The sequence below is a fragment of the Typopeltis vanoorti genome, chromosome 15, assembly GCF_054136105.1.
Source record: "Typopeltis vanoorti isolate ZY-2024b chromosome 15, IOZ_Tvanoo_1.0, whole genome shotgun sequence".
Classification (NCBI taxonomy): domain Eukaryota; kingdom Metazoa; phylum Arthropoda; class Arachnida; order Uropygi; family Thelyphonidae; genus Typopeltis; species Typopeltis vanoorti.
In genome coordinates this window covers 19562511-19576257 of record NC_143563.1, presented here as the reverse complement: position 1 = coordinate 19576257, position 13747 = coordinate 19562511, and the positions used below count along the sequence as shown (strand labels likewise).

General features: G+C 37.0%; 1 protein-coding gene across 1 annotated transcript in view; it reads right to left on the bottom strand.

The window, feature by feature from the left end:
* The window catches only part of LOC150098439 (nucleoporin NUP188-like), a 280537-nt gene that overhangs the window by 62440 nt on the left and 204350 nt on the right, over positions 1–13747 (bottom strand). The window lies entirely within an intron of this gene.

Sequence of the window (13747 nt, the reverse complement as noted above, 5' to 3'; positions counted from 1 at the left end):
ACAATTTTTGGACAATATAATTAAATCCTTTAATTGTAATGTCCAAATATTTAATAGAGACGAAGTAAACACGATAAGCACTACGAACACTCTACTACTGGCGCAAACTGCATATAAACAACAGTGGAACTGCGCAACAAACAGTGTCGCATTACATTAATAGCTCGTATCTCACTATGACATGCATATGCTTGTGCGCATAGCAATATGACACAGTGGTAAACACAGTGCTGCTAGCATCCTTCTCCCTCCTAAGTGCTACAAGATAGGATTGTTGATGATAAAATTAAATATTACAGGCAAATATAAATAAATTAATAAATATATTTATATGTCAAGAAAAACTGGGGGTGTTACAGTTCCACAATGCCTATGCACGAGCCACCCCTGCTAGGGACAATTAAGATCATGGACAGCAGAGGGACAGCAAAAACCCCACTCATTTTTGAGTGAGTGCTGTACAAGGCCATGAATTGCAATGCTCCACTAATGACCTTGTACAGCACTAGTAAAATGATTTTTTTTTTATTTAAATGATAATTCCATACATACGTGAGAGGCAGGTTGGCCAACCTATATTAAGTCAGTATATGGATGGATAAGAAGGAACTTGTTCACAATTAATTAAAATAGAAGGAATTTGTTCTGTAGGTTTGGAGCTGAACTGTGATGGAGTGGTAAGCAGTTGTTGCACATGTTTAAATGATTTAAAAGATGTGGAGGTATTATTGATATTAGTTCAGATGAACATTTGTCAGGGTTAACCATACAGGAATTGGAGAAGTTAGATGCCAGGAGGCTGGGTTTTTTTGTAGGTGGTGATGCAATAGAACCATATGAGTGTAACAGTGGGAATAATGATATGTCAGATAGCTTAGGCAAGCAGAAACTATCGATTCATCCATTTTGGATGAGTTGATAGTATTCTGCAACAATTCTGTGCTACAAGCAATAAAGGAAAGTGATGCTTTGGATGACAGCCAGTCATGATGTGCTTGATTCTTCACTTGTACAGTACAGCATTAATGCACCTTTTGGAGAACCAAGGAAGGGGGCCTCAGAATGGCAAAATAAGGAATGTTTTCATACCAATGAGGATTTCTGTGACATATTCAGTACACATGGAAAACAGTTCACATTCAGTACACATGGAAAACAGTTCACATTCAGTACACATGGAAAACAGTATCCAACCAAGGAAATGAGTCAAAGTTACAGAGATCATCATCTCACTTGACATTTTTATAACATCATACAATGCTTGGGTGAAAGTGGCTACATGCCTGTTGCTCCACATAGGAAGAGATCAACATTAAGTTATGGTTTGAATTACCTTGAGGATAAACAACATTCACAATGTACCAAGGACCAGTGTATTAATAATGAACTGGTCTAGTGTGTTTGGAGAGTGGTTGGGGTTATATGGTATTCGAGTAGGCATCTGAACAATTTCAGTAAGATCACAAATGACAGCAAGTGTTTCAGCATTTCTACTTGCTTGATCTATGCATCTGGAAGAAGAAGAAAGCCAGTTGGTGTTGCAAACATTAAAATCTCTAAGGAAGATTACCTCACTGTCAGGAAAGACTGAAGAGAATCAAAATTTAAAGAAAGGAAGTCAAAGTCTGGAATAGTTGGTAGTATCAGGAGAGCAACATATAAAGCAAATGAATTTTAGAGAATTTAGTTGAGAGATATTCAGCAAAAGGAGGTCAAAATCAGCAGATTCTAAGTTGAGTGCATTTTGTCATGGTAGAAAAAATATATGCACAGATACCATCTTTGCAAAATGAGTCAAAGAGCATGACTGGGAAAGTTGTGATAAATAGTATATAAGGGTGTAGTAATTTGAATTTTTTGTCAAGATAAGTTGGTGAGGTTTAGACTGAATATGGAAATAAGACCATATATGTATATATATATACATTTGAAATGGATTTGGAAGGTTCTTTGACCACATGGGATGAGCACGTTCCCCATGCCGTATTCCAGTTCTGGTTTTCAATGGTGATGATTACTAGCTTGATTTTTTCATCAGTATTCTTTTTTTTTATAGTCAATGGTCCATGCTTCATCACTAACATTATTTATACAGTTGTTGATGACCTTATTCCCACTGTGAAGGTAAGATCCAGACAAGTTAGGTCACATGACAAGGATAGAACGTTATTATGAATTCGGATATGCTCATCAGTGTATCAGAGGTCACTTTACAAGAAATGAGAAGTACATTCCATCTGGAAGTTAGTATCATTCCACTGTTCTGATTTTATGTCAAGTAATCAACATACAATTTAATAAAATTGCTAGTTAGCTCTTTCTCAGTGTCTTATATATTAAATTTCATCGAAATACATTCAGCAGTTCTCAAGTTGTTTAATGTAGACACCTGGATATGATAAAGCTAGCAGGTGATATTCAATTGTGAATGTGCATATAAAGATAGGGTGTATTAAGAATAATTCATTTTGGTTTTTAGAAGACTAGAAACATATTCTGCTGGTTCTATTCTGTGAATACAAAACAAATCTTATAAAAAATTAACTGTACATGATAAATTAAAATTATTTATCTTCTGTATATCAACTACAGTTTCAACTAAGGAAAATATGAATTTTCTACTGAATAGGTGTAAATACACTGAACATACGATTTGATTTACTTTCTTTCTTTACCCCACCCCTCCTCTCCCCCCAAAAATTATACACTAATCCCATTTATACATAATTTGTATAAGTTATGGAATATGCACCATAGAAAGTGAAATGTTGTATAAATTGGAAAATATGAGATTGGAATATAAACCTGACTTGGATAAAGGGTACTTGAGAGAAAGATATCAGAAAGTGGTATGTGGAAGGGGGGAGGGGTTGATTAGGAGTTTATTGGCATAAGGACAGCAAAGATCCCACTGTACAAAATCAAAGATTTACAGCAGTACTCATGGTATTAATAAGTATCAATAAAGCAAATAATATGTTGCATACAAAAAATCATTTTAAAAAATTTAGTAAAGCCAAGTAGTATCTACATGTGTTTGTATAAATTAATTAAAAAAAAAAATTCATGCAATTTATCCGAGTCTGCTAAAATCTGCCTGAGTTTATATGGCTCGGCCAGTACAGTAAAAAATTCATTCCTATTTCGAATGAAGTGCTGCACTCCACCAGAACATGATAAATGATCAGATACATGTTGCATTTTAATAAAATCAATGTGTGTGTGTAAGATATCTGTGACTTATGAAGATGCCAAAAGATTAAGCCCATATAATTTTGGGCTTAATGATGACTGGTAATAGATTATTAGCTTTGATCTTATAAATTGTCTCAAGTCTTAGACTGCAGGACTGACAAATACTACTTGGAAAATATAAAAGCTGATCTAGTAGATGTATCTGCAGTCTCATTTCACTTAATTTCAAAGTGATTAAGAATCTAGCACAGCTGAATATCAAAATTAAGGAACTTCAATTTGTAAAACATTGCAGAATTTTGCAAAGCACTAAAAATGCAGATTGTACATAGGAGACGAGTTGGCCAGTAAAGAACTCAATGCATCGTATAAATTATATGCTTTTGGTAGCAGTTTTCTTTTAAGTGCCCAAGCTGAATTGCATGACTATGCTATATAATTACTGCAATCAAGTGAGATCTGATTGGATATGATAAAGTCAGGAAATACCACAGCACAGCCAACAGAGGTCTCAGATCTTGAACCATTAGTATAGATGAGAAGAAAATCAGTGTTCTGTTCTATATGCATTAAATAACTGCATGTAAATGAATGATGGAATGTCCAAGTTCCTTAGTTGAAACAGTGAGAAGTTGCATGATAAAATGCAAACCTGCCATGAATAAATTCTGTGTTATTTTCGGTTCTGCTGATGTTGTCAAGATTCATGCCAATAACTTGAGTAATCTCTTTAGCAATACCGAAAGAACGTATGGTAACCTGATGTGTGGCATACTGAGCCTCCCAAAAGCAGAGAAAAGATACTAGGCCATGCAAGATGCTCTGAAAGCCACTTTATTTTTAGGGCACAACTGTTTTTACCTAAATGACAAAGCAAGTTCGTTCACCTTGACATCGAGACTTTGAATAGATGAGGTGGGAAAAGCACCAGTAACATTCCATATACCCTAATGATGGATAGGATTAGAGTTTGAGTTTATATCGTAGTGTGTAGTGTTCGTGCAAGCTCCTGATAAGATAAGTATTATTTTCAGTTATCGTTGATAAAATTACTTAATATTGCGTAGTTTTGTTTGCTTTGCGTATTTTAGTGCGTCTGTTTGTGTGTTTTTGGTGTGTTATAACTTATAATTTGATAAAACATGTTGCAAATAAGTATGGCACCTGTACAAAGGAAAATGGCGGCCAGTAATAATGGTTCGCTATCTTTATCAAAGAACGGTAGTATAAAAGAAATGAGTCAGTGTACTAGCTGTGAAATGTACGCTTTGCGGAGTGTGGTTGGAGTGTGGTTAGATGATAATAAAGGATTGAATGTGTGTAGAAAATGTAAGGAGAATGAGGAATTGAAGTGTATTTCGGATCGTGAGTGTGATATTTTTGTCAAACTTCAGAATGAAGAAAATAGGGATATGACAAGAAACGGCAAGGTTGTACATGAGAATTGTGAGAGTGTGAATGTAGAAAGTGTAAATGATAGTATTAATGGTTTCTCAGAGAATAAAAAAGATGAGATAGATGCATTGAGTGAGATCGCGTTGTTGAATGGTGCGATAGAAAGGGCAAAACAGCAGCTAGAGTGCATGAACAAAAGTCAACTGAATGAACCAACCAATAATAAAAGGTATGACAGGAAAAATAGACGTATGAGTGTGAACATGAACAAAATGAAGGATAGAGTGCTGTATGGAGACTCGTTAGTACGAGGTGTGTTAGTAGAGGATTTGACAAAATCGTACCAACCTGGTGCGACCATAAAGGATGTAACTGATTCTATTAGAGAGCAAAAGGAAAGGGTGAAAGAAATGATTGTTGTGGCAGGTACGAATGATTTGAAAGGAGATAAAATGGAAATGATAGAAGACCTGAATGAATTGTTTGAGGTAGCAAAAGAAAAGAGTGAGAGAGTTAGAATGATTAGTCTTTTGCCACAGTATGACAGTGAAATGTTTAAAAGGAGGGCCATAATTGCGAATGACTTTATGCATGGGTTATGTATGATGAGCGGTGTGGAATGTGTGGACATGTGGAGTAAGTTTAATGGGCAAAAGGATCTATATAAGATGGATGGCTTGCATTTGAATGGTTACGGTGAAAGAAGACTTGAGAAAGTGTTGCTGAATGTAGTGGATGTGCAAATTCAGGGAGACTAGATTTGTTAAGGGGGGGGGGGGGAGTAGATATACAGTCCTTAGAGAGGCAATTGAATGTAAAAATGAATATCATATGCCAGAGCAAATAAGGACAACAAATCAGAGTGGGATAGTTAATATAAGGCATCAAGGTAGGGTTGAGGCTAATGGGGGGTCTTAAATTCATGTACACTAATACTAGGAGTATTAGGAACAAGAAGGAAGAGTTTTTGCCCATGGTTGGCACTTCCAGACCACAAGTTATTGGTATTAGTGAAACATGGCTGACTGTAGATGATATAGCTAGTGGGATTGAATGTGATGGGTATAGTGTGTTCAGGAATGACAGAGAGAATAAAATGGGGGGAGGAGTATTGTTGATGATAGCTGATGAGTTACAGCCAAGGAGAATAGAAGATGAATTGCTGCATAGAGAAAAGAGCACATTTGAGGCCATTTGGTGTGAGACTGTGGCTAGCAGAACTAAATATACAATTGGGTGCTGCTATAGACCAGGTGATGGAAAAGATGGTGGTGACAGTATGCACAAGCAAATAGAAGAAATGAGTGGAAGGAGGGTGATTATTATGGGAGATTTCAACTATGGTCGCATTGATTGGAGTGAGGAGAGGACACACGGGAGGAAGGAATTGGATTTTATGCGGTTATTAAGGGATAACTATCTGCGACAGCATGTAATGGAAAATACTAGGGGTCAGAGAGTGCTTGACCTAGTAATTATATCTGAGGATTTGGCTGTAACAAATATGACCACATTACCACCAATCGGTGAGAGTGATCATAGCGTCTTGACTTGGGAGGTGGCTAGAGGAGGTGTAGAATTTTCAATTAAGACAGGGTACATGTGGAATTATAGGGCTGGAAAGTATGACAAGCATAGGAGTTTGATTGGTTCAGTGCCATGGCATGTACAACTGCAAGGACTAGAAGTTGATAGTGCATGGGAGGTAGTTAAGAAGTGCTTGCATGAAGCAATGGCTGACTGTATACCTAGAGTCCGAATAATAAATCAAGTAGGGGTTAAATGGATGAATAACACCATTAAGCTTGAGCTGCAAAAAAAGAAACAACTATGGAGGGAATTAAAGGAGAAAGGTGACCGGCAGGCACATGAACGGTATAAAGCGCAGGCCAGAAGGGTAACGAGTGTGGTAAGAAAAGCAAAAAAGGATTACGAAAGAACATTGGCCATGAAGGCTAAAGAGAATCCTAAACAGTTTTTAGATATGTAGCAAGTAAAAGGAAAAATGTACATGGCAGATTGATTTTAAAGAATGCCAATGGTAGGGAGGTAACTGAATCAGTTGAGATAGTTGAGTTACTGAGTGAGCACTTTGCAAAAGTATATCATCCAGGTGGTGACATTGCAGAAACGAATAAACCAGTAGATTATACGGGAATTGTGGTTAATGAAGTGGGGGTGAGTAGTCTATTGCATAACCTCAACGTCAATACATCTGTGGGATTGGATGGTATACCAGCTCGTGCAGTACGTGAAGCAGCTAAAGAATTGTCAGTACCCTTGACCATTTTGTTTAATTTGAGTCTCGGGTCTGGGTTAGTCCCGAGCGGGTGGAAAGAGGGGAAAATAGTTCCACTGCATAAAGGTGGTTCCAAGACTGCTGTTGTAAATTACCGACCGATTAGCATATCAGGAATCATTGTCAAGGTCTTAGAGAAAATAGTCAAGAGGAAAATACAAGATTGGATAGAAGAAAATGGGATACTGTATCGAGGACAGCATGGTTTTGTGAAGGGTAGGTCATGCCTCAGTAACTTGCTCACGTTTTATAACACAGTGACAGCTGAACTGGATAGGGGTAATGGGTTTACAATGATACTACTGGACCTTGCCAAGGCCTTTGATAGTATACCACATGGAACCCTAATCAGTAAACTGGAGTAGATGGGGATAGATATAGGGTTGGTGAGATGGATAGGAGGGTGGCTGAAGGAGAGATACCAGAGAGTGGTTTATTCATGAGTGGAGTCTAAAAGATGGCTTGTGACTAGTGGAGTGTTGCAGGGCTCTGTTCTTGGACCACTGCTTTTCAATTTGTTCATCAATGATATTGGAAAGGATTTGAGAGGAAGTGTTCACTTGTTTGCTGATGATGCAAAGTTGGGTAGAGCAATTGTGAGCGCACAGGATGCCAAAATTTTACAGGATGATTTGGATAGTTTGGAGGACTGGGCTAGGAAAAATGGATGTCAAGTTAATGTGGCAAAGTGTAAGGTTATGCACTTTGGGGTGAAAAGAATAGCAGCAGTATATCGCATTGGTGGAACTGTACTCCAGGAGATTGATGAGGCCAGGGATGTGGGAGTGTTGGTGGATAGGGAGTTGAAGATTAGGGGGCACATTGCAAAAGTGACTAAACAGCTCACCAAATCACTTGGCTTCTGAAAAATACTTTAACATGCAGAGACAAACAAGTTGTTGTTCCTCTGTATCAAGCCTTGATATGACCCCATCTGGACTTCTGTGCCCAGTTATGGGCACCAGGGTTTCTTCGTGATGGGGAGGAAGTGGAGAGGGTCCAGAGATGAGTGACCAAGATGATAGCAGGTCTGTGGAATGAACCTTATGAGAATAGGTTGAAGATTTGTGGGTTGCAGAAATTGGACAATAGGCGAAGGAGGGGTGATATGATTGAGACATTCAAATTACTGAAGGGTTTTTTTGATCCAGAAGATATTTTTGAAAATATGACTGGTGGTGAGAGGACTAGGGGCCATGCATGGAAGCTGGGCAAGAGCATGGTTGACAAGGGTGTTAGAGCTAGGTTTTTTACTTGGAGCGTGGTGAATGAGTGGAATAAGCTTCCAGAGTCTGTTGTGGGTGCTACGACCGTGAATGAGTTCAAGGCAAGGTATGATAGATACTGTGTGAATGTTGAATAGTTGTTCTTGACATGATGTTAGGGCCTCCCTCGATGAGTCTGTCGACTCCTTGGAGTTTCCCGGAATAATAAAAAAAAAATAATAATAGGATCCAACCATTGCAAGCTACTCTGCCTTGCATGGCTGCAGACTTGAAACTCATAACCAGTTTTGAATGTATAAGTGCACAATTAAAATAAAGCTCCATTCAGTAGAGAATGGAATGCAAAGGAGATTCAATGCTCTCTTCTGCTTTTCTCTAAGTTGATGAATATGTGAAGGAATGTAAGCTTTCTGTCAAAGATGAATCATAAGAACATGGTTTCTTTACTACTGGAATAATATTTTGTCTAATTTTTAACTCAGATTCTGAGTGAAGAATGCATTTTTAATAGATGTATACACAGACACCTTTTTCTGCTGAAAACCTGAACCCATTACTAAGAGACCCAAGAAGAGACACAAACAACTGATTGTTGAAGTTGTCTTTCAATTACCCTCACGTTACAAGAATGACAATAAATTACACTGAATTAACTTTAGACAGTAAAGAGTGGTACACTTAAGACAGAGCCTTAGGAAATACCATCTTCTTGATGATATATCTTGACTTTCCACTCAGACCTGGAAGACTTGGCTAAAACATTTTTTAATAAATACAAGAAGGTGCCTTCAGAGACCAAGGTTACAGAGGTCTTTTAATATGTCATATCTCCAAACTATGTCAAACTTTCTTCATGTCAAAGAAGAGATGATCTCGATTCAGGAAAGTATCTCTTATCATTAATAAATTAAAGACTTAATTCTGTATGTTAGTCAAGTAAATAATAGTTTAATATCCGACGTTTCACTGACTAATATCTGTTAGCATTTTCAAAGGATACACTGGTAAGCAATAGAAAGTAACAAAAACTAGAAAACTAACCGACAATTCTAAAAATTATATAAAGTTATCAACGTGCGTGATAACAATACGACACATGATACAATATGCGTGTCGCAAGTACAACGTTTTATTTGTTGAGATATTTATCGTAATTTTCATAAAAGTTCATTTCTTTTTGATTAAATGATCTGATTAGAGTTTTCCATATATCTGGTAGGATTAGGCCTAGATTCTTATTTAAGTTATCTGTTGAACGGGCGACTGTAGCAGCTTCTTTGAATGTTCTGGAATGGTAGTTCTCTTCTATGTAGGGCATATAACTCATATCCCATTCAATATTATGGTTGGTAGAGGCAAAGTGGGACGAAAGGCCTGATATATCTTGTCTGTTATTCCTTACATAGCCTATGTGTTCCTTCTTTCTTGTTTCAAAACTTCTAAATGTCTGTCCGATGTAATTGATACCGCATGAACAGGGTATGCTATAAACTTCAGAGTATTTGTAGAAAAGATGGCTATCTTTCGGTGATCTTATAAACTTTTGAATGGTCTCAATAGGCTTGAAGGTTACTCTGATATTATATGTTTTTAGAAGAAGAGCTAATTTTTTGGATATGGTACTAACAAATGGAACTCTTATAGAGATGTATTGGGTTTCATCTTGTTGTCTTTGCGGTATGTCATTAAAGAGAATTTTGTTGATGATTCTTGTAGGGTAGCCATTTAGGGATAGTCTCTGGATATTTTCATTAATTCTTCTTGTAAGTCACCAGGGTCTGTAGTACACTGTATAGCTCTTTTTTTGAGCATATGGATAATGCTGAGTTTCTGGGATATGTGGTGAGATGAGTCGAAATGGAGGTAGCGTCCAGTGTTAGTAGGTTTATATATTTCGTTCTATATAAACGAAAGAAGAATCTATTAGTTCTTCTTTTTTGTGATTCCAAATGATGAAGATGTCATCAACATACCTAAACCATGTGGTTGGTTTAGGGGTAATTTGGGATAAAATTTGAGTTTTTGAATTTTCTAAGAATAGGTCGGTACAAGAAGGAGAGAAAGAGGGCTATCCATGGCTAATTCTGTAAGTTGTTTGTAATAGGTTTTTTGCCATGTAAAATAATTCGAAGTTAAGCAATGCTTGAACAACTTGGTGATGTTTGGTGGGAACAAGTTTTCTAAGATGTCGATGACTTCTGAAACTGGGATATTTGTGAATAGAGATGTGACATCCAGGCTAGCCATAATATTATCTTCAGAGATACGGATGTTTTTTAATTTCTCCAAGAAATGTTGGGAGTTCTTGATATAAGAATCCGTGTTGTGAATGTGTTCTTGTAACATTTTGGCTAGATATTTTGATAGATTGTAAGTAGGGGAATGGATACCATCTACTATTGGACGTAATGGTGTACCTTCTTTATGGATTTTGGGAACACCATAAAGTCTTGGAGTTAACGGATGCATAAAAATTAGCTCTTCTTCTAAAACCATATAATATCAGAGTAACCTTCAAACCTATTGAGACCATTCAAAAGTTTATAAGATCACCAAAAGATAGCCATCTTTTCTATAAATACTCCGGAGTTTATAGCATACCCTGTTCATGCGTTATCAATTACATCGGACAGACATCTAGAAGTTTTGAAACAAGAAAGAAGGAACACATAGGCTATGTAAGGAATAACAGACAAGATATATCAGGCCTTTCTTCCCACTTTGCCTCTACCTACCATAATATTGAATGGGATATGAGTTATATGCCCTACATATACCATTCCAGAACATTCAAAGAAGCTGCTACAGTTGCCCATTCAACAGGTAACTTAAATAAGAATCAAGGCCTAATCCTACCAGATATATGGAAAACTCTAATCAGATCATTTAACCAAAAAGAAATGAACTTTCATGAAAATTACAATAAATATCTCAACAAATAAAACGTTGCACTTGCGACACGCGTATTGTATCACGTGTCGTATTGTTATCATGCACATTGATAACTTTATATAATTTTTAGAATTGTCAGTTAGTTTCCTAGTTTTTGTTACTTTCTATTGCTTACCAGTGTATCCTTTGAAAATGCTGACATATATTAGTCAGTGAAACATCGAATATTAAACTATTATTTACTTGACTAACATACAGAATTAAGTCTTTAATTTATTAATACTAGTGGTCAAGAAAAAGGTCATAATATGAATAATATCCCTTATTATGTTTCTAAATGGACCAAATGGTCCGATGTTGAATGGTGTCTATAAAAGCCACATTGTGTGTTTGCGGAGAAGTTTGTTGCCAGAAAAGTCTGGCATTTACCATTTTCTCCAATATCTTCCAAAGACAGACAGAGGATATGAAGTTGTTGCTGAGATCCTAGCAAAATTTTCTCCTAAATCGTTTGCCAATAGCTTTGGGACCAGAAACATCACATCCATTGTGTTCCAAGCTAGACAAACAGTGTGTTTCATATCTACCTTTCATTTTCTGAATTTTATTCCATACAATTTTTGCACTAGCAGTTTGATTAATCGATGATGCAAACGGTATCCAAGATTGTTTCTGACTCTAGCATCTCACGTAATGTGCACTGTCCTGAGCACATTTAAAACTTATTAGGTTTGATGTGGTAGGGCCAACAAATATACCCCATGCTTCGTCTTCATCCTTTTTGGCAACTTGAGAATCTGTGTTCTACAAAGGCATTGGATAGAGTGAAAATTAGGATGACATTTTTGGAACGGCGGCTGTTGCTGCCTGGACAATACGATCTGTTACATGCTTCACTGCTTCATTTACAGTTACTATGGCAAACTTTTTTCATGGTTTGATGTTGAATGGTGTCTACTGACACTACTTCAGCATTAAATTTCGCAAGATGAGAAAAGTATTCCAGTCAGGCTAACGAATTTTCCAGATGGCCATCTGAGTAGGAGAACATGGTTCCTGTGAAGACATAGTACAAATAACAGGAAAATTATCATGTCCATAGATGTTCTGCTTGACATCCCACATGAACAGTGGAAAATTTTCTGGGGAGCAGACTGCAAAACCTATTGCAAAATATGAGCAGATAGGCATTAGAAGAGAGAGATCATGACTGTTGAGCATATGACCTTATCCATTCATGTTAGACTTGTATATTAGGGTGAACGGACGTGCTATCGGAGAGCTCCTGAGAGATTTGTGTTTTTTGTTGATTTATTGGTGTTTTGGATTCAATTTAATGGACTTAAGTGTTTAATTTTGGTATATTATTGGAGCTTTATTAGCGTGGTTAGTGTACTAAAGTGTTTTATAACATAATCCATGTCGGGAAGTCGCCGCTAGATGAATTCGTAATGTGTAGTATTCGTGCAAGCTCCAGATAAGATAAGTATCATTTTCAGTTATCGATACAAATTACTTAATATTGTGTAGTTTTGTTTTGTTTGCCTTGCGTATTTTAGTGCGTCTATTTTTGGTGTGTTACAACGTATAATTTGACAAAACACGTTAAAGATAAGTATGGCACCTGTGCGAAGGAAAATGGCGGCCAGTAATGAAGGTTTGCCATCGTTATCAAAGAACGGTAGCATAAAAGAAATGAGTCAGTGTACTAGCTGAGAAATGTACGCTTTGCGGAGTGTGGTCGACGTGTGGTTAGATGATAATAAAGGATTGAATGTGTGTAGAAAATGTAGGGAGAATGCGGAATTGAAGTGTATTTCGGATCGTGTGATATTTTTGTCAACCTTCAGAATGAAGGAAATAGCGATATGACAAGAAACGGCAAGGTTGTACATGAAAATTGTGAGTGTGAATGTAGAAAGTGTGAATGATAGTATAAATGGTTTCTCAGAGAACAAAAGAGATGAGATAGATGCATTGAGTGAGATCGCGTTGTTGAATAGTGCGATAGAAAAAGTAAAACAGCAGCTAGAGTGCATGAACAAAAGTAGACTGAATGAACCAACCAATAATAAAAGGTATGACAGGAAAAATAGACGTATGAATGTGAACATGAACAAAATGAAGGATAGAATGCTGTATGGAGACTCGTTAGTACGAGGTGTGTTAGTAGAGGATTTGACAAAATCGTACCAACCTGGTGCGACCATAAAGGACGTAACTGCGTCTATTAGAGAGCAAAAGGATAGGGGGAAAGAAATGATTGTTGTGGCAGGTACGAATGATTTGAAAGGAGATAAAATGGAAATGATAGAAGATCTGAATGAATTGTTTGAGGTAGCAAAAGAAAAGAGTGAGAGAGTTAGAATGATTAGTCTTTTGCCACGGTATGACAGTGAAATGTTTAAAAGGAGGGCTATAATTGCAAATGACTTTATGCGTGGGTTATGTATGACGAGTGGTGTGGAATTTGTGGATGTGTGGAGTGAGTTTGATGGGCGAAAGGATCTATATAAGATGGATGGCTTGCATTTGAATGGTTACGGTGTAAGAAGACTTGAGAAAGTGTTGCTGAATGTAGTGGATGTGCAAATTCAGGGAAACTAGATTTGTTAGGGGGGGGGAGTAGAGATACAGTCCTTATGAAGGCAGTTGAATGTAAGAATGAATATAATATGCCAGAGCAAATAAGGACAACAAATCTGAGTGGGATAGTTGATATAAGGCATCAAGGTAGGGT